General features: G+C 40.4%; 1 pseudogene; it reads left to right on the forward strand.

Annotated features, from left to right (window-relative positions):
* Positions 1-541: 541 nt before the first annotated feature.
* Positions 542-21,964, forward strand: part of LOC150041044 (uncharacterized) — a 53,321-nt pseudogene continuing 31,898 nt past the window's right edge.

Below are 21,964 nucleotides of genomic sequence, written 5' to 3' on the forward strand. Positions count from 1 at the left end.
GAAAATAGTATAAAAACTTATACTAATCTGGAAAATGTAAAAGAAACTGATGAATTTCTAGATGTATGTGATCTACCAAATTGAATCAAGAGAATAAAAAAATTTACATAGTAATGAAATTAAGACAGTAATTAAGGGTCTCACAATAACAACAACAGACAATTAAGAATTAGATATATTCACTGATCATCTTTTCTTGACCTTTAAAGGACCAGCAGTAGGGCAACCCAAGCTAGGCTTGCTCTGGGGCATCTATGCAGGGCCTGTCTTCTTCCCAGCCCACAAATGGAAGTATTTACACATGGCAACATGGGCCAGACACTACAAGTGCCATGTCATGAGTCCATAGACAGAGCTCTCAAGGGTTGAGACCTGATCACGTTTTGGGCTAATTCTTGGTTATACTAGACTCAGTAGAAGTAAACTACCCTGCCCTTTGGCAGTGAGTTGTGCCCCAGCTTCCCATCGATTGTGGTTCTAGAACACAATCCTACAGATCAAGTCCAAGTGATCACGTCCAGCTAACTCAGACTGACAATACATGAACTCTGATGGTTCCGTAAAGCATAGCCATCAGATGTCACTGACTACGAAGCAGATGGTTGCCAACCTCAGAATCCAGTTCAAATCTGCTTCTGCCAACGTAAGTGTTTGTAGCCACTTGCCAGAGAAACCCAGCAGTATGAGGTACGGTTTGGATGACTGCTGAGTCTTCACACCATTCTGATTCCCAGCACAGCCATGAAGTGATGCCTCACTTTTATCTTCCCCCTCTCCATATCCTTTGTCTACCTCCACTTCAATCTGGTCCAAAGCAGCCCCAAGAGCATGGTAGGAAGGTTTACAGCTACTTCCACGGAATGTTAGAGCAGAATGCAAGCTAGAAGGATGTTATGGAGCAGCTGCAGACCACACAGATGATCTAGGACATTCTGTCCGACTTCAAGCTTTGAGCATTCCTACACAATAAATATGTGGTTCATGTCCAAGACAATCGCTACAAATACCTTACAACCACACTAGCACCAAAACAACCACACTGCCCTGTGCATACACATTTACTTGAATGTGCAGCCTGCCAAGAAGATGGACTATGAGATTTATGCTAGTGGCAGCTCCTTCCACAGCGAGAGAAGTAGCCTGAAACCCCCAGACTTGCCCAGTTCTATACTGCAGAATGAGGTTGCCTTAGAGGTCCTACATCGGAGTCATGAGGTTTGTCAGTAATGGGCCTTTCCTCACTACCATCTGTTTCTGTGCCTTCTATAACACAGATCAGCTGTTAAACGCAGCAGATATCTCCCCTGATAGCAAATTGCTTGTTGCTGGTTTTGACAGCTACAGCATGAAGCTTCACAAGCTGTGCAATTTGTGGCCCAAGATACTGAAGTCCCCTCTACATAGATATATGCTACAACCACCTGGTTTGTGACATTCTGGAAGGAGAGGAAGAGGACAATGTGTGCACAAGAATGAAGATATTGTGTGGGCACTGTGGACCAGTGTACAGCAAATGATTCCTAACAGCCAGCTCCAGGTTGTCTTTTTCTGAAAACATGTCAATCAGATATTGGGATCTTGAAAGTTTCACCAACAGTGCACTGTGCCAAGAACAAAAGGGTACCATATGTGGGACCTTGACATCAGCCCATATAGCCTGTATTTCATTAGCGGCTCCCACGACCACATCCCCAGACTGTGGTCCTTGGATTGGAAGTACCCACTGAGAATACTTGCAGGGCACTTGACAGATGTGGACTATGTCAAATTCCACCTGTCTCACAGTACTTGGCTATAGGGCCAACTAAAAAGACTGTCAGGCTGCAGAGTACCCAGCAAGGAAACTCAGTGTGGCTCTTTACCAGCTCTGTATGATCCCTTGCCTTTTTTCCTCATGGCAAGTACTTAGTATCTGCATCTGAGTAACAAGCATTTGAAACTGTGAGACTTGGCCTCTGGGACCCTTTCTAAAGGATTCAGAGCTGGATGTCGGTGGCTTATACATAATCCTACCAATCAGGAGGCTGAGATCTGAGGATCATGATTCAAAGATAGTCCAGGCAGGGAAGTTTATGATACTCTTTTCTTCCATTATCCATCAAAAAGTCAGAAGTGCAGCTGTGGCTCAAGGGATAGAGTGTTGGCTTTGAACAAAAAAGCTCAAGAGTAGTGCCCAGGCCCTGAGTGCAAGCCCCAAGACCAGTGCAAAACAAAAAAAGGTGAAATTCTATGCTGCTGTCAGAAAGAATGACATCGCCCCATTTGTTAGGAAAAATCATATTAAGTGAAGTAAGCCAGACTCAAAGGAACTTAGGCTCAATGGTTTCCCTCATTTATCATTATCAGTAGAAACCTTGGGCTCTACTAGCAGAGATCTGCAATAGAGCAAAATCTTGATACATAAGGCCATATAGTATGAAGCTAATTGAAAGGACCTCCAGGATATTGAAACAAAAGCCATATAACAAATGATTGTTGTCCTTAATGTACTATGTTGTCTCTCATCTCCTTCGCTGTCCCTTGGTTATCTCATATTGTTATAGTATCTCACTTTGTTATCTGATATATTGAATTTATTTGGATATTTGAAATTTGATAGGGAAGGGGGGAAAACCAAGACGGGTGGGGGGTGTGGGGGGGGGAGGGAAATGGGTACCAAGACATGTGAAAGGGTATCAATGTATGTGAATTAATGCACCTTCTATCTGGCAAATATCATGTAACCCTTTTACTAATTACAATAAAAAATGCAAAAAAAGATCAATGATCATTTTATCTACATAAAAGGTGAAATTGAAAGGCCACATGAACAACATAACCAGCTTGTCCTTCAGCCAAGAAAGTATTCTGATGGTTACCTCTGCCTACATAGACAACCCTCTGATGTCTGGGACATCAGGAACTCATACTGCAGTGTACTCATTGATAAATTCTCCAGTGAGTGTACACGAGGCAGATGAAAAATAGCCTAAGAATAATGTGTGTCTACAATCTCCTAGTGACTAGATTCACACAAGGAAACCAGAAACATTGATCTTTTTATCTTAGTGGTTGTGGACAAGGCAGGCCCACCTAGAAGGCCTCTGGCATGCTGAAACTAAACCACCAATTATGAAAGAACCCTTCCCTTCCTTCGGAGTACTCATTGCTCAGTACCATAGAGTGAGTGATATCTGAACTCCTGTTGAGAACTAAAGGTCAGTTGCAAGTTGTCAGAAAACCAGCCTGACATTACCTTCCCATCTGCCTCTTGTCTTCTCCCTGGCAGGCTTGGCTGGGGCAGTTGCACAAGACTTCTTGGAGCAGCCAAGGATAGTGTTGTAAGTTGGCCATGCCATGTGGAAGAAGGCTGGGATGGCAAATAGAACTGAAGGGATGGAGCTGGGTGGGTAACTCACACCTGTAATCCTAGCTACTCAGGAGGCTGAGATCTGAGGGTCTGGGTTCGAAGCCAGTCCAGGCACTAGACTCTGTGAGACTCTTATCTCCAATTAACCACCAGAAACCCGGAAGTGGAACTATGTCCCAAGGGGCCTACAAGGGTAGCCTTGAGCTGAAGAGCTCAGAGACACACTCAGGCCTAGACTTCAAGCCCCAGAACGGAGTAGAGTGCTTGCCTAGCATGCACAAAGACCTGGGTTCGAGTCCTCGGTGTCACATATATAAAAAAGGCTGGAAGTGGTGCTGAGTCTCAAGTGGTAGAGCTCTAGCCTTGAGAAAGTCGAAGGACACTGCTCAGGCCCTGAGCTCAATCCCAGGACTGGTAAATAAAAGAAAAAAAAGAAAGAAAGAAAGGAAGAAATGAAGGGATGATCTTGTCAAAGTCTTTTCCTTTTCCATAGGACACCAACATCCAGTTCTGGGGCTTAGTATTATTACAGAGAAAAGGAAACCTCACACAGGCAAAGAAGACTGTCACTGCTTTTTTTTTTCACACTTGACCCCAGGCACTGGCTATAGTACTTGGAATTTTAAGGCTCAGGGAATTCAGAGCATTTATTGGCTCTGTGTATAAGAAAGGGAAATCCAGGGTATAGATTGGTCATGCTAGATGATTTGTTTCTTAAAATGGGTAAGTTGACTAATATTGGGCTGTGGGAGTGGTTAAGAAAAACATTCTTTTCTTGGCTGCATATCTGTCAGGGAGAATTCTTTCTTCCTGAAGATAGAGTATGACAGGTTGAGGATATAGCCCAGTAGTAGAGCACTTGCCGAGCACAATTAAGGCCCTGAGTTAATTCCTAGCATGCGCAAAAGATTAAAAGATTCTTCTAAAGGATAACTTGGGATTAATCACGGATATATCCAGCAAATTTCAGATTTCTAAATGACCATTTACTCCAAAGTGAGATTATCAGGGTCTTTTGCTCCTGTGCTCATGTGCTCCTACCCTGCACTTTAATACATGCCTGATAAACACACTCTAAATGAATTATGCACATGCATACACATCAAACCATATTTTAAAGGCAAAGCAAATTCTAATATGTAAGAAGAAGATGGGAATATTTCTGTATTCTGAAAGTTATTTTGTATTTTGCTTTTTATTAAAATGTATTCCATTTTTCTCGGCACTGGTGACTCATGCCTATAATCCTAATACTCAGGAGGCTGAGATTGGAGGATCATAATTTGAAAACAGCCCTGACTCTTATCTCCTATTAACAACAAAAGCTAGAAATGAAGATATGGCTCAAGTGCTAGTGCTCTAACCTTCAGCAAACAAATCTAAATGGTAGTGCAAGGCCCTGAGTTCCAGTCCCAGGACTGGCACACAAAAAGCATACTTAATGTATTTAGTTTTAAAAAAATCTAACACCATCTGGGCACAAGAGGCTTATGCTTATAATTGTAGCTACTCAGAAGACAAACATCTAAGGATTGTGGTTCGAAGCAAGCTCAGGCAGAAAAGTTCATGAAACTCTTATCTCTAATTAACCACCTAAGAGCCAGAAGTGGCAAAGTGCGAGCCTTGAGTACAAAAGCTCAGGGACAGAGCCCAGGACCTGAGTTAAAACTCCAGGACCAGCACCAAAACCAAAACAAAACCTAACACCAATGTTCCTTAAATTACTCCATAAAATAAAAAAGAAAGGAAAGCTCCCAAACTTATTGTATAAACTCAGTATTGCCCTAATAACAATACTGGATTAGTACATTAGACAAAAAGTTATAGATCAATTTCCTTGGTGAACATAGACATAATAATTTACATAAAATGCTTTCAAACTGAATTAAACAACTAATTAAAATATAATAATAACTATGATCAATTTGGTATCATTATATGGATGCAAGTGTGGGTCAACATAAGCAAATCAACTTACGTAAAACATTACACAAACACAACAAAGGGGAAAACTAACAATTATTGCAATCGCTACAGAAAAGTCTTTGACAAAATTGAACATTTTTCATAAGAACCCCAAAAATACAACAGAAGGAAGATGTATTAATATAATCAAGCCTGTCTATGGCAAACCTAAGCCAACACAACACTAAATGGGGAAAAACAGAAACTATTATTTTAAGACCACGAATGAAACAAAGATGTTCCAATTTCCATTTATTATATACTTGAATTATTATCCAGAACATTAATGAAAATGAATGGAATGCAGTAAGAAAGGAAAAAGTCAAATTATCCATATTTGCAGATAATGATCCTATGTAGAATACACCCTACAGATTCCACATCCTTATATCTAATAAATATTATTGGCAAAAGAACAAAATACAAAATAAACGCACAAAAACATAGCTTTTCTCTGTATTGATAACAAGAAATCTGAGAAAGAAAACATTTAAAATCCCATCCTCAATAGCCAAAATATTCAAATACTTAGACATAAACCCAAGGAGGGAATTGGTCTCTAGAATTAAAACTCACAACTCTAAAGAAATCAATTTAAGAAAACATTAGAAAATGGAAAAGCCTCACATTTTCATGAGTCAGCAGAGTTAATATTATGGAGAGCAATCTACAGATTCAATGCAATCCTAATAAAAATTCTAGTCTTTTTCAGAGAAATTGAAGTAACAATCTTTAAACTATGATAAAATCCAGGCATGGTGGCTTATATTTGTAATTCCCAATTCTTGGAAGAAGGGCTATTCTTCCCCCCCCCCCGAATTCATTTTTTTGCCAGTCCTGGGGCTTGACCTCAGGGCCTAGGCACTGTCCGTGGGCTTTCCTCAAGGTTAACGCTCTACCACATGAGCCACATCACCACTTCTGGCTTTTTCTATGTATGTGGTACTGAGGAATTGAACCCAGGGCTTCATGCATGCTATGCAAGCACTCTACTGCTAGGCCAAACTCCCAGCAAATTCATATTTTTAATTATATTTTATTGTTCAGGTAACGTATAGAGGGGTCAGATGGTGGGTACATTACTTCTTTTTTATTGTGGTTTATTGTCAGGGTAAGGTATAGAGGGGTTATAATTACATTTGTCAGGTACTGGGTGCATTACTTCTCAAACATTGATACCCCTTCTCATGTTTTTATCCCCCTTTTCCCTCTCCCACCCCTCCCAATCATCTCATTTGGAAGAGGGAGATTCTTGAGAGGATCATGATTTGAAGCCAGCCCAGGCAAAAAGTTCACAAGGCCCCATTTCAGCCAATTAAACTCTGGATATAGTGGTATGCTTCTGTCATCCCAGCTACATGAGAAGCATAAATAGGAAGACAGTGGTCCAGTCCAGGCCAGATATAAAGCAATACCTTATATTAGAAAAAAAAGAAAAAGCAAAAGTAGTGGAAAACTGATAATCTACATGTAGAAGACCCCTGTCTCTCACCCTGTATCAAAACTGATTAAAAAGAGATGAAAGATCTTAATGTAAGATCTGAGACTTGGCAATTACTACAGGAATACATAGGGAAAAAACTTGATGATATAAATACAGGTAATTATTTTCTGAACAGGACTCCAGTGGTCCAGGAAATAAGAGGAAGAATGGATCAAAATAATAGAATCAATCCCATTTAAAAAGCTTCTGCACGTCGAAGGAAATAACTATCATTATCAAGAGACAATCTATCAAGCAAGAGAAAGTCTTTGCCAGCTATTCAACAGATAAAGCATCAATATCCAGAATATACAAACAATCAAAAGAACTAATAACCTAATCAGTCAAGAGACAAAGTGAACACAATTTTCAGAAGTACAAATGGCCATTAAGCATATGAAGAAATACTCAATATCCTTTGCCATAAAGGAAATACAAAATAACACTAGACTCCATCTTATCCCATTCAGAATGGCTATCATCAGGAAAATAAACAATAACAAATCCTTTGAGGATGTGGGGAATAAAGACCCTTGTATGCTACTGGTGGGAATGTAAATTAGTACAGCTACTGTGAAAATCAATACAAAACTTTCAAAACTATTAACCATAGACCTACTAATGACCCTGCTATACTACTCTTAGGCATATATGCAAAGAAGTATATATTAGCATACAAGAAAAATACCTGCACTATTCACAACAGCAAAGTTACAGAATTAGTTAAGTGCCCAACAACTGTTGAGTGGATAAAGAAAATAAGTTATGTGGGTACAGGTAGCTCATTCCTGTAATCCTGGCTACTGTGCAGCCTCAAATTGTTGGGATACTGGTTCAAGGCTAGAAAAGTACAGAAAAGTCCTGGAGACTCCTTCTCAATGAAGATATGGATGCAGTGGTGCATACCTGTTATTCTAGCTACCAGGAAGCCTAACATAAGTGGATCACATTCATGCATATGAGAAGAAAGGAAGCAAGGCTTAATCACAAAAATTACCAGAAGAAAATAGGGCTGGAAGTGTGGCCCAAGTAGTAAGAGCACCAGTCTGGCAGGCAGAGTTCAAATCCCACTACCATTATAAAACAATAAGAAAATATATAACATACACACAATGAAGTATTACTCAGCCATAATAAAATTATATCATTTTCAAGAAAACACATGGAACTGGAGAATATCCTGTTGAATGGTTTAAGCCAAGCCAATGATTTAATCCAAATATCACATTTTAGCTCATATGTAGAATGTAAGTCTGAAATGATAACAATATAAGAAGGAGGAAGAGGAGGAAGGAGGAAAAGGAGAAGGAGGCATGAGTATAAAAGAGGGAGAGTTAGAGAGTATCAACATGAAGGGCAGGAGAAAAAAAGAGAGGATATGAAAGCCATAGAGGTTTTGAGTATATATATATATATATAGTGGAAGTAGCACAATGAAAAGCATCAAATACTGTCTGATAAGGAAAAGAGATTAAAGGAATATAATAGAGGGGAACTTGTTCAAAGTACACTGTATGCTGGGTGCCAGTGATTCATGCCTGTAATCCTAGCTTCTTAAGAATATGAGACCAAGAGGGTTGCAGTTTGAAGCCAACCTGGGCAGAAAAGTCCATGAGACTCTATCTAGGATTAACCAGAAAAATGGAGGTGTGGCACAAGCCATGAAAAAGAAAGCATAGAGGGAGCTCAAGTCCTTTAGTCCAGGCCATATTGGCACAAAATAAGTAGACTGTATGTATCTATGAATAATCACAATGAAATACTCTTCAAGTATTAATGTATGCTAATAAAATTTTAAAATAGAAAAAAGTAGAAAAGATAGTAATGTAAGTCAGCTTACACTACTATATATATACTATATATATCAAACCTGCTCTCAAATTATAGCAACTAAAACAGTATGATATTGGCTCAAGATCTGACAAAATTTTAACTTCTATGAAAGCAATCTGAGAGATATATTGCAAATATTTTTCCAATCAATGGTTTGCCTATTTGCATTACATATAAATGCCTTGCTCCTGTAGCCTTTATTTGGAAGGAAAACAAGTTTATAAGTCTTTTGCCTTTTGTTTTAATGTAGAAGACAAGCCATTCCAAAAGATCAGTCCACCTTGGAAGCTGTGAGTGGGACTTTATTTGGAAAAAAGATCTCTACAGATGTAATTAAGTTAGAGACTTAGAGACAATGATGAGATCTGGTCTGGACCCTAAATCTAAGACAAATGTCCCTAGAAGAACCAGAGATGATATTTACTCAGAAGGCAGATATGCAAAGGGAAGACCCGACAGAAATGGGATGGGATCATGTATAAGCCAAAGAAGGCCAAGAATCTTCTGCAGGCACCAGGAGCAAGAAGGAAGGCATGAAACTTGCCTCTGAGAGATTTCAGAAGGAACAAATCAAGCACTTGTGGACTCTACACTGTGAGAGAGTAAATTGTAGTAAACTGATAGAAGCCACCCATTTTGTGTTACTCTGTTACAGCAAATCAAAGGAACAGAGCCTTCCTGTTCCCATGACCATTGGTACATTATAATTATTACAATATTTATTATCATTATGATTTATCTGTAACTTGTAATTCCCTTTGGATTTATAAATAGGACTAGACAGACATGTAACTATTTTCCTAAACAGTCAGCCAATTGTGATTATACTATTTTCTGAGTGATTTTTTTTCTCGTTGATTTGGAGCACTAGTTTGGACACAATCAGGAGTGTGCTCTCTGGATGTATTTTTCAGCTCCTTGCAGTCTTTAGAATTTTAAAATTATCTTGTCAAGTCCAGAATAAAATTCTTATTTTTTGTGTGATTACACTGAATTTATATTAGCATTTGGGGGGAAATGATATATTGACAATATCTAGCTTTCCTGTCTATAAAAGTCTGTTTATTCAGACTTTTTTTCCCTTTCAGTGAACTTTGTACTTTTCTTTGTGAAAGCTTTACATTGTTTTTTTTGTTGTTGTTAGGTTTAGTTCTTGGGATTCTACAGTTTTATTGCTATTATAAATACATTTTTATTCTATTTTAATTTAATCTAATAAAATTTGTATGCAAAATATTTTGTATGTTTGCCTTAAACTTATCTTGTGTTAACTTCTGTTACTAGCTAGAGAGGTGAAGTTGGTATTTCTAGATACAGTCATTTTACTTTCAAATAGTAAATACTTTCAAATTGTGCTCTTGACTTCTCTTTGTGTATCATGGCTTAAACTCAGAGCCTTGCTTGGCAGGTGTTGTACAGAAATTCCTGTAGCAGGCATATTGGTTATCCTTTCTTGTTCCAGATTTCACTGGGAATGGGCCCAGTGTTTTACTGTTAAATATATGTATGTATGGAAATGTCACAGAGAATCTCTTAGTTTATATGATGACTACACATTAGAAAAATGTGTGCAGTAAGGTTTGGGAAGAAGATACTATTACCAGTTTAAAATATTTTTTTTTCTTCTGAGCACCAGTGGATTACACCTACCTAAAAGAGCATCATGGTTCAGAGCCAGCCTGGCCAGGAAAGTCAATGAGACTCATTTCCAATTAGCTACCAAAAAGCCATAAGTGGAGCTGTGGCTCAAGTGGATGAGTGCTATCCTTGAGCCCAAAAGCTCAGGGACAGCACCTAGGCCCTGAATTCAAGCCCCAGTACCAGTACACAAAAATTATGTTCTTTTTTGGCTTCCTAAATGACTATTATTATGCTATTAGCATAAATGAATGTTGAATCTGTTGTATCGGAACTCAGTTGCAAGAGAAGCCACATTTTGAGAGGTTGAATTGGGAGTCTTTTTTGGAGAGCTGGTGTCTGTCTCAAAGACCTGCAGCCCAGCTTAAACCTTTTGTTTTCTTTCCTTACCATCACAAATAGGCTTTTTATTTGCCACTATTAAAACTCTGAACTTTAAATAAATTCTTGGACTAGTGATTTGTATCCATCAGTCTCATCCCCAGTAGCTTTTCCAGAACTAGTACCATCATCATGAAGTTCCATGAGTGTTCCCAATTCAAAATTGGGCTTCTTCAGCATTTTTACTTTTTTTTTTGCCAGTCCTGTGCTTGAGCTCAGGGCCTGAGCACTGTCCTTGGGCTTTCTCAAGGCTAGCACTCTACCACTTGAGCCTCAGCACTACTTCCAGCTTTTTTTTCTATGTATGTGGTACCGAGGAATCAAACCCGGGTCTTCGTGCATGCTAGGCAAGCATTCTACCACTAGGCCAAACCCTATTTTTACTTTTCTAACGGATAAACAGACAGGCAAGACTTTCCCAGTGTTGTCTGGAATCAACGTATTAACTACTTCTTTTGAGTCATCCGTCTGGACTTCTCAGGTCATGATTTCCATCATCTTCTTCCAGATGGTGGAACCGCTGATGCTGAGCATAGGTATTGTGGAAAGACAAAGCCTTTATATGAGAATATTTAGTTACAAGCAGAACTTTTCACCTAAGGAAGTAGCTCAGAGGTAAGCTTAAACTTTCCATATAGTGGATACACCTCTAACTTTTCATATTAGGGGGATGGATAGTCAGAGGTGAGCAAATCGAACCATTTTGGAAGATAATCGAGGCAGAATAAGACCATTATCTGTAGCAAAGCTTTCCTAGGGCTAAACAGCTTAACAACTATAATTCAATGAATGGCCTCTCTTACCTCTAGACTTTTCAGAGCTGGGTGGAAAGCCTCCACTCCACCCAGAGAGGCACCAGAATGGCTATAAGGACAAGGCATATTTGCTTAGACCCACTTTCCTTACTTAAAATATTTGTAGCTGTCTTTTATGCATATGTTGAAAAATAGATTCAACTTCAATTTTATTTTATTTAGGATTTTAGCATTTTATTTAGGATTTATGCATAGTTATTTTTATTTATATCAGCCTATAGCCTTTTACTTTTATGGTGCCATTGATGGGTTTAAGTATTGAGATCCTACTCAGTGTTTAGTAGTCCTTCTCTGTTCTTTAGAACTGTTCAGATTAAATAAAAGTTATATTTTACTTGAAGACTAGAACTCAGCTGGTAGAATATATTTCCCTGGTGTCTTTTAGGGAACAATTAGTTTTATAAAAAAATTTCAATTTCTTCTCCAACTATTACATTACCTAGATTATCAATTTCTTTATAGGTCAATTTCTTTTATAGGTAATTAATATTTTCCTAGATGATAACGAATCAGATCAGTGTATCTCATTGTGGTTGGAGCTTTTGGTTGTGGGAAGCTGTCTTGTATACTATGTGGATGGCTAGCAAGCTGCCATAGATCAAGCTGTCTTAGAGGGAAGATGGTAGGAGATGGAGGAAAAGACACACATACACATAACATAGAAAGCTGAGACAAGGTGGGGAGGTCAGCATCCAAAGGTTCTTAGAGACTGAAGCAGCGCACACCATAGTTTAGAACATTTATGTACATAGACACTGCACAAATAAAGGTAAGTAGAGAGTGTGAGCTAGCAATGACAGGATGTTGCCAGTTCAGCAATTTACATGAAGTGGTATGGTTTGCAAATAAATCTATCTGAGGTCTTTGTTGTAGCCTCGAAGGTTAAGCTAACAGAACTATGCCTCCCTAAGGAACAAGTGTTGCCATCTCTTGTCTTCAGGCAGAGGTGACAGGTTCTGAACTGTTTCTCAAGGAACTCATGTCTCTGGCTTCCTGGCTTCAACCAAAGGGTCACCATTTGTCACAATTAAAATGCCTATGCATTTCAAAATATCTGCAGGAGAGCAAATTTTATCTACATAATAGTGCATACATTTTTTGAGACAGTGCCAAGCTATACACTCAGGCTGACCTTGAATTTGCAATCCTGCCTCAGCCTCCTAGGTGGTGGGATTACAGATGTGCATCATCATGCCCAGAGAAGTATGCAAACATTTGAACATAATTATTCAGTGGTACTGGAGTTTGAACACAAGGCCTTATTATGCTTGCTAGGCAGGCACTGTAGCACTTGAGCCTTTTTATTTTTTGTTTTTATTGTTATTATAAATGTAATACACAGAGGGGTTAACAGTTACCTAAGTCAGGTAATTAATACATTTTTTTCACACACAGCTTTTAATCAGTTGAGATGATCTCCAACTCATATTTTGTTTGGGCTGGTCTTGAACTACGTTCATCCTGATCTCAGCCTTCTGAACAGCTAAGACTACAGGCAGGATTCAGTATACCTAACTTTTTTTGCCAGTCCTGGGCTTGAACTCAGGGCCTGAGCACTGTCCTTGGACTCTCAAGGTTAGAGCTCTACCACTTGAGCCTCAGCACCATTTCTGGCTTTTTCTATGTATGTGGTACCGAGGAATCAAACCCGGGTCTTCATGCATGCTAGGCAAGCACTCTACCACTAGACCAAACTCCCAGCCCCAGTATACCTAACTTTTATCCTTACAACTTGTTGAAGATGTCAGGCTATTTGACCTGGTTAATATTAAAACATATGATTGTTTTAAATGATTGTGTAGATAGGTATTTATGTGATCAGCTGAATACATAGGTTCAGTTGTTTCATTTTGCAATGGGCATTTAATTGTTCTTCCAAGTCTAACCTGTCGTGGTGATATCCACCTGTAATCCCAGCACTTGGGAGACAGAAGCAGGATAATCAGGAGTACAATGCTAGCCTGGGTTACAAAGCAAGGTCATGTCTCAAAAATTATGTATAACTTTTTATCCCCTTTTCATTATTAGTATGCTCATAAGTAATGATTTTTCCTTGATGATTTGACTTTTTTCCCCTCAAGATATAAAGTATGTGTATATAGTATATTCCCTTCTGTTGCTGGTATACTTTCTGCTCTCCCTTTTTTGCAGTACTGAGATTAGAAGTCAGAGCATCATGCTTGCTAGGAAGGCAATCTTATTGCTGAGCCATGACACTTGCCCTGGATTCTGCTAGTTAGTTTTTAGAGTACATATCCTTGCTCAGGTGCATGCTGGATGTAATCTTCCTCCTGAGTAACAGGGTAACAGGTGCATACCATCAATACCTGTCTCTTTGTCTTGTTTTTTAATGAACACTATATACTTGAGAATGCTTCATGACAGTATATATAAAGACAGCTTTCAATCTTTATCCAAAGTCCATAGTGCTTCAGTTTGTAATTTACCAGACCCTTCTTGAGTATCTAGGTTATTTCTAGTCGGTTACTGATATAAACATGCTGTAACAAACAGTCTTGGGGAATCTATTTGAAGTTGATCAATTATATTTGTTTAAAATGCATTATAATTATGACACTTATAGGACTGTTTGGGCTTTTTTTGTGGTACCTGGAATTAATGTTTTAGCTGCCTAATCATCATTTGGAAAGAAAACAGTCATAAGTCACATCATTAAAATAGTTCTGACAAAACAGACACCAGTGGCTCATGTCTGTAATCCAAGCTACTCAGAAGGGCTGAGATATGAGGATCTCAGTTCCAAGCCAGCCCAGGCAGGAAAGACTGGGTGACTCTTTTCTTTTCCTCATATATTTTAATATTGTAATTAATAGAAGGGTTACATTATATTCACCAGATAGAAGGTGCATTACTTCACAAACATTGATACCCTTTCTCATGTCTTGGTTCCCATTTCCCTCCCCCCACCCCTCGCCCCTTGGGTGACTCTTATCTCCAGTAAACTTCCAAAAAGCTGGAAATAGAGCTATGACTCAAATAGTAGAATGCTATCCGTGAGCAGAAAATCCCAGGGACAGTGCTCAGGCCCTGAGATCAATCCCTAGGACCATCATAAACTAAAATAAATTAAAATAAAATAAACAGCTCTGATAAAGACACAGTCACTACCACATATCATAAAGCATTTCACATTTACTGCAGTATCATACAATACTGTCCTAGACCTAAAATACCTTCAAAAACATTAGTTGAGGCTTGATTCGACTTTTCCAGCAGAGGGCCTAACCAAATGATTGTCTTTTGTTTTTCCCCTGCCTGCCTCCCTCCTCCTCTCTGTGAGTGTGTGAATGTGTGTGTGTGTGTGTGTGTGTGTGTTGTGTGTTGGGGTGCCAGTCCTGGGGCTTTAACTGAGGGCCCAGATGCTGTCCTTTAACTTTTTCACTCAAGGCTATCACTGTGATTTGAATCATACCTCCCTCTCTCTCTGTCTCTCTGTCTCTGTCTCTGTCTCTCTTTCTCTGTGTCTCTCTCTGTCTCTGTGTCTGTGTCTGTGTCTGTGTCTCTGTGTCTCTGTCTCTCTCTCTGTCTCTCTCTCCCTCTCCCTCTCCCCCACCTCTCTCCCTCTCCCCCACCTCTCTCTCTCTCTCTCTCTCTCTCTCTCTCTCTCTCTCTCTCTCTCTCTCTCTCTCTCTCTCTCTCTCTCTCTCTCTCTCTCTCAGTTAATTGAGGATAAGAGTTCCATGGATTTTCCTGCCTACGCTGGCTTTGAAGCATATCCTCATTTCTTGGCCTCCTGAGTAGCTAGAATTACAGGTGTGAGCCACCACAGCCCAGCTCCCTTTACTATTTTAATCCCTTTTGTATATATCTTCCTTTTCTTAGGCTGATAAAGATTTCATTATGTCTTCATTCTCTGTGCTAAAAACCTATAATTTGAATTTATATTCTTTGGTGCTTGCATTAGTTTTTTTTTTTGCCAGTCCTGGGCTTGAGCTCAGGGCCTGAGCACTGTCCTTGGACTTTCTCAAGGCTAGAGCTCTACCACTTGAGCCTCAGCACCACTTCCGGCTTTTTTCTATATGTGGTACCGAGGAATTGAACCCGGGTCTTCATGCATGCTAGGCAAGCACTTTAACCACTAGGCCAAACTCCTGGCCCGCTTGCATTAGTTTTTAATGTGTACACTTCACTATAAAATGTTTTAACTGCCAGGCACTGGTGGCTCACACCTGTAATCCTAGCTACTCAGGAGGCTGAGCTCTGAGGATTGTGGTTTGAAATCAGACCGGGCAGAAGCCAGCCCCTAAGACTCTATCTCTAACTAACCACTCAAAAACCAGCAGAGGTGCTGTGGCTCAAGTGGTAGAGCACTAGTCTTGAGCACAAAGAGGCTCAGGGATAGCCTTCAGGCCCTGAGTTCAAGCCCCATAATCTACAAAAATAAAATAAAATGTTTTTGGGCCAGGAGTTTGGCCTAGTGGTTAAAGTGTTTGCCTAGCATGCATGAAGACCCGGGTTTGATGCCTCGGTATCACATACATAGAAAAAAGCCGAAAGTGGTGCTGAGGCTCAAGTGGTAGAGCTCTAGCCTTGAGAAAGTCCAAGGACAGTGCTCAGGCCCTGAGCGCAAGCCCAGGGCTGGCAAAAAAAATGTTTTAATAGATATGAATCTGGAGACAATGATTCATGCCCATCATCCTAACTACTGAGGAGGGTGAGAACTGAGGAGCCTGCCTAGGCAGGAAAGTATGTGAGACTGTAACTCTCCAGTGAATCAATGAAAAGCCAGAAGTGGAGAGGTAGCTCAAATTGTATAATTCCAACCTTGAGTGAAAAAGCCAAGGGACAGCACTCAGGTCCTGTGTTCAAGCCCCAGCACTCAATAACGCATGCATGTGCACACACACACACACACACACACACACACGTTTCAACACATGTAAAACAATTTAACATGTTCACTCTTTCAAATGAGAAAAGGTTTGAAATATTCTTTATCAATACATTCAACAATGAATCATTCTTTGTTTGTTATTGCCTAGAATTTTAGTCTCATCTTTAATTTCAGTTTACCTTTTGTGAGTTGGTAATGCATTCATATAATCCCAAAGCTGAAAGAATAAAATATATAAAGTTCATTCTGAGCTACAGGTCAACTATGGATTTAGGATAAGCCTGGGCTCAAATTGCCCTCTGGTGCTGAAATAGGGATAGGACACAAATACCCAGCTCTCAGCACATTAGAATCTGGGTGCCATAAAGTGCTGAAAGAGTGGAGGTGACTACAGGCTAGGAGAAAATACACAGCCTACTAAGATACTGGATAAAGAGGCACAAACAAGCCCATAATGGTAAGATGGCAATAAAGACCCAGCTCTTCTAATACTCATGGAATGTTGCATACAAATAAGCATTGAGAACTGCTAGAATATTATGATCTGATCTAATAATCAAAAATAGGTTTCAGAGGCTGACCAGATAGTAATCAGCATGAGAAAACTCTCACATAAGAATTTAAATGGCATTTCAAAGGAAAACCTAAAGAAATAATTGAATACTCTTGATTTCTTATCGTTGTGCTAGGCTTGAATTCAATATCTAGGGTACTCTACTACTTGAGCTACACCTTCAGAAATGCTTTTGGCTGGGGCCGGGAGTTTGGTCTAGTGCTAGAATGCTTGTCTAGCATGCACAAAGACCCAGGCTCAATTCCATGGTACCTGAGTAGCTAGAATTACAGGTGTGAGCCACCACAGCCCAGCTCCCTTTACTATTTTAATCCCTTTTGTATATATCTTCCTTTTCTTAGGCTGATAAAGATTTCATTATGTCTTCATTCTCTGTGCTAAAAACCTATAATTTGAATTTATATTCTTTGGTGCTTGCATTAGTTTTTTTTTTGCCAGTCCTGGGCTTGAGGTCAGGGCCTGAGCACTGTCCTTGGACTTTCTCAAGGCTAGAGCTCTACCACTTGAGCCTCAGCACAACTTCCGGCTTTTTCTATGTATGTGGTACTGTGGAATCGAACCCGGGTCTTCATGCTTGCTAGGCAAGCACTTTAACCACTAGGCCAAACTCCCGGCCCATGACTTATTTTCTTAACAGCTGAGATTACAGGTGTACACTAACAAGCATAGCAATGAAATGAGCAGGTGTGTGTGTGTGTGTGTGTGTGCGCACGCACACACACACACGCGCGTGCTGGGACTGGGTCTTGAACTTAGGACCTGAGTATTGTTCCTTAGTTTTTTCACTCAAAGCTGGTAATCTACCAGCCATACCTCCACTTCTAGATTTTTGGTAAAGTGAAGATAAGAGCCTCATAGACTTTCCTAACTAGGCTGGCTTTGAACTGCAATCCTCAGATCTCAGCTTTATGAATAACTAGGATAATAGGTGTGAACCACCAGTGCCTGGCTTGAGCATGCTTTTAAAAATGTTCTTCATCTGGGTGCTGGTGGCTTATACCTATAATCCTAGCTACTCAGGAGGCTGAGATCTGTGGATAGCAGTTTGAAGCCAGCCCAGGTAGGAAAGTCTGTGAGACTTGTCTCTGATAAATTATCAAAGAAGGTAGAAGTAGAGCTGTGGTTCAAATAGTAGAGTACTAGGCTTCAGCAAAAGAAACTCAGGGACAGTGCCTAGGCCCCAATTTCAAGCCCTAGGACCAGCAAAAACTGTGAAATATTTTTCAAAGCGAGTGCAGTAGATCAGTACTGTAATCTCCACACTTGCAAGGCTAGCAGAAGCATCACAAGTTTAAGACCAGCGTGGGCTATATGGAAAGATCCTATCTCAAAGAAAAGAACTAGGGGAAGGAAGAAATAGAAAGCAAAAGAAGCATGTTCTTTTTTTTTATTGCCAGTCGTGGGCTTGAGCTCAGGGCCTGAGCACTGTCCTTGGACTTTCTCAAGGTTAGAGCTCTACCACTTGAGCCTAAGCACCATTTCTGGCTTTTTTCTATGTATGTGGTACCAAGGAATCGAACCTGGGTCTTCGTGCATGCTAGGCAAGCACTCTAACACTAGGCCAAACTCCCGGCACAAGAAGCATATTCTTATTTGAAAACTTCTTAGTCTTGTGCTTCCTAGGCCAACAAGTGAGGTCAACTTCACTCAGGAACTGGTCAGGCATCCATGTAGCATGCCTCATAATTTTCCATAAATGTTCCAGCCTCATGGTTTGGTCTAGGCCTTATGACAAGGCTGAAGGACTGTAGGTATTGAACTTCCCAGAAAGCACAAGAATGGGATGGAACACATAAGCTCCAACAGGCAATGAGCCGAGTTCACTCACATTATACTCTTGGACAAAATCTTTCTCAAATGAATGAAAGTCTACATGTGGTGCTAAGTAGTCTGACTCAAATGCTGGAGGAACACAGGAAACAGACCAATAAGAAGAGATGTCAAAGCTTTTATCCTATTTTAGTCACTCATCAGATAACTAAAGGCTTTAGTCAAGCATCAGCATTTTTAGCAAAAGTGGCTTTCAGTGTTCTGCTAAGTAACCTAGGCAACTGTTATCACAGTCCTGACGTCAGAGCTGTTACCTGCAATGAAGCGAGGGGGAAGTTAATAATGTAGTGTTCAGCTGTGACCTCCAAAAATTGGTGATCTAAGTCAAGTGAGAGAAATTCTGTTTTGCTCAGATACAATGACATCTGACTTGATTCTGGAAGCTTCCTAGGGTATTTTAAGGGGTGAGGATTTTTTTTTGGTAACTGTCTCCCTGATCTTGGTTATTTATGTAACAATCTCAAACCCCATTAGTTTTAGTTTGGTCTAGACATAAGGGGATCGTGGTCTATAAACGTTTAAGTCCTTGTGCCCTACTCTGTTTTTTTTTTATGACAAAGCTTTGAAAACATTCTTTTAAAGGTAACTGGCGAAAGGGCTCCCCTCAGCTCATTTGCTTTTTGTTTCCCCATAGAGGCCCTTACCAGTCTCAATCTGATTTCATTGCAGAGTGTGGCTCAAAATCCATCATTGAGCAGATTGCACTGTATTTTTTTCTGAAAATTTCACACATTTGTTTAGTCATTCACTCAACAAATATGAATTGAAGGCTACGTAAGGAAACTGTTGTTACTTAGAAAGCTGCCAAACATAGTGATTTATTTATTTATTTGATTTTTTATCAGTCCTGGGGCTTGAATTCAGGGCCTGAGCACTGTCTGTGGGCTATCTCAAGGCTAGAGCTCTACCGCTTGAGCCACAGTACCACTACCAGCTTTTTCTGTGTATGTGGTACCAAGAAATCGAATCCGGGTTTTTGTGATTGCTAGGTCAAACTTCTGGGCCACTTTATTTTTTTCAAGTCTTGGGGCTTGAATTCAGGGCCTGTGCACTATCCTTGGGCTTTCTCAAGGCTAGCACTACCACTTGAGCCACAACACCGCTTCTGCCTTTTTCTGTGTATGTGGTACATGTGCATAATTCCTTGGAATCAAATCCAGGGCTTCATGCATGCTAGGCAAGCACTCTACCATGATGCCACATTCCAAGCCCTGACTTAGTTATTTCTTTTGCACTATTCTGTGTTGTCTTCACATTTCTTCAGCTGTCTCACCTGAGTTTCTCATTGCTGCTGGACTTAGCTGTTATGTTGGCTGGAGAGTGGAACTTCTGTGAAAAGCTGAGATGACTAAATTCTATCTATGTGCTTTTTTTTTGCAGAAGTATTTCTGGGAATCCTCTAACACAATGAAGAAAGTATTGACCAGACTAACAAATTTTATGTGCCAAGGTGTTACAGACCAGTTCAAGTTTACAAACATAAAAAAGGGACTCCACCTCTGGATGATAGGAGCTCAAAAATTATAAATAGTGGAACTTATTGTATTTGTGAAACATTCTTTTTTTTCAATTTTTTAAAATTTTATTAACACTGATTTTTACATAGTATTTCAAATGTCATGTTTTACAAACAAGTATTCAAGCAGGGAATCACTATATACAATCACTGGCTCATAGATTTTTAGAACATAATTAAAATTAAGCTGAGGGATTGTATATCATAGGTACATATCGATCTATATAATGTAACATTATGTCTATAGAGTATATATTCCATCAGATTTTTTATTGTGATTAATAGAAGGGTTACATTATATTCACCAGATTGTATCTGTGAAACATTCTATTTGGCTTTGAACTAGGCTGTGACAAAATGCCTGTCTTTCAGCACCTTGCTCTAATTAGACCATAAAGAATTCAACAAGTACAAACACTAGATAAAGCCTCCTGGAGATGGTCTGAATTGAGCTCTAAGCAGGTGAAACATCCTGAAATGCTTCTGAGGTTTCACCAGAGGACTTGTGCTGTTGTAAGCCTCCAAAAGGCTGTACTTAGGGAAAATTGGATAGTGTGAGGAAGGATCTAGGCATCACTCCTGATTGTTTTGATGTGCATATTGTTGTAAAATCTAATGAGTGTGGCCCAGGTAGCCAAGCCCCTTGTTTCCTCCTACTGCTTTGGCACGTCCGGTCTCCATTAGTCTTATCACCCCTGTGCAATGGCTATCTATGGTCCTGTCTAGCAAACTACTCTTGGATGAAAGACACTAGGGAAGTGGGAGAAAGCAACAGGGCCTCAGTAGGAGGTCATGTTAGTGACGTGCCCCATCCTAGGCATTCAGTCGTGCTGAGATGGCCTTCAAACCAGCCACGCAGCATATTGGAGGGAGGGCTTTGTCCAAGGCTACCTTAGCTTCCCTTCATTCTCAGTGGTGGTGGGGGGGGATTCCTTCCTGCTCCATACACCCTGGCATTCCTGGACCCTTCTCCTGTCTCTCGGCCAGTGCTTTCATCTCTCTGCACTTGCGCGCCCTAACAGGGTGTGTCTCACCAACATCTAGAAAGAGCTTGTGTGCTAACACTTGTACTGTACACAATGCAGGCGTGCTTGGATGTAACAAGTGTGCCCTCCAGACACACCTGGATGTTCTGTGGGGTGGTGTGAAGTGCACCACATGACACCACTCTGGATGTGGTGCAGCAGTGAACAGGATGCTATGAGAGGTACCTTAATGTGATATGATGTCGCACTTCACATGACATTGAGTTTGATGTGACTTTTCACTTGGTGTGACCCCCACATGGTGCTGCCCCAACCTACAGACGAGTCTAGATTCGATGCAGCAAGGAATTGGTGCATCCGCCCTCCTGATTTGCCTTTATGGTGCCACCCCAGTGTGGGTAACTTATACAACGCCAGCCTCCTGATGGTGCAGTGGTGACTTGACCCAGCCTACTGGTTTGCCCTGTGATAACATGAAGCGGCCTGCCCCTAGGAGATGAGCCCAGGGGACCCCGCCTACCCTAATCTGGACCCGCCTCTCCGTGCTTCAACTCTGTACTCCTAACAGTGCCTAGGCGAATCTGACCACGTCCCTTACCCACTGGCTACAACCCATTCCCGTGCATTTCATCCAACTGCTACACGCACTTCACCCCGACGTGACATGACCTGGCCCAATGGGACCACTTGGCGCAAGCCTATCCAGTGCTGAGGCAGTCCTAGGGCGACTTGCCACACC

Source organism: Megascapheus bottae, chromosome X, assembly GCF_031878675.1.
Source record: "Megascapheus bottae isolate mThoBot1 chromosome X, mThoBot2.hap1, whole genome shotgun sequence".
NCBI lineage: Eukaryota > Metazoa > Chordata > Mammalia > Rodentia > Geomyidae > Megascapheus > Megascapheus bottae.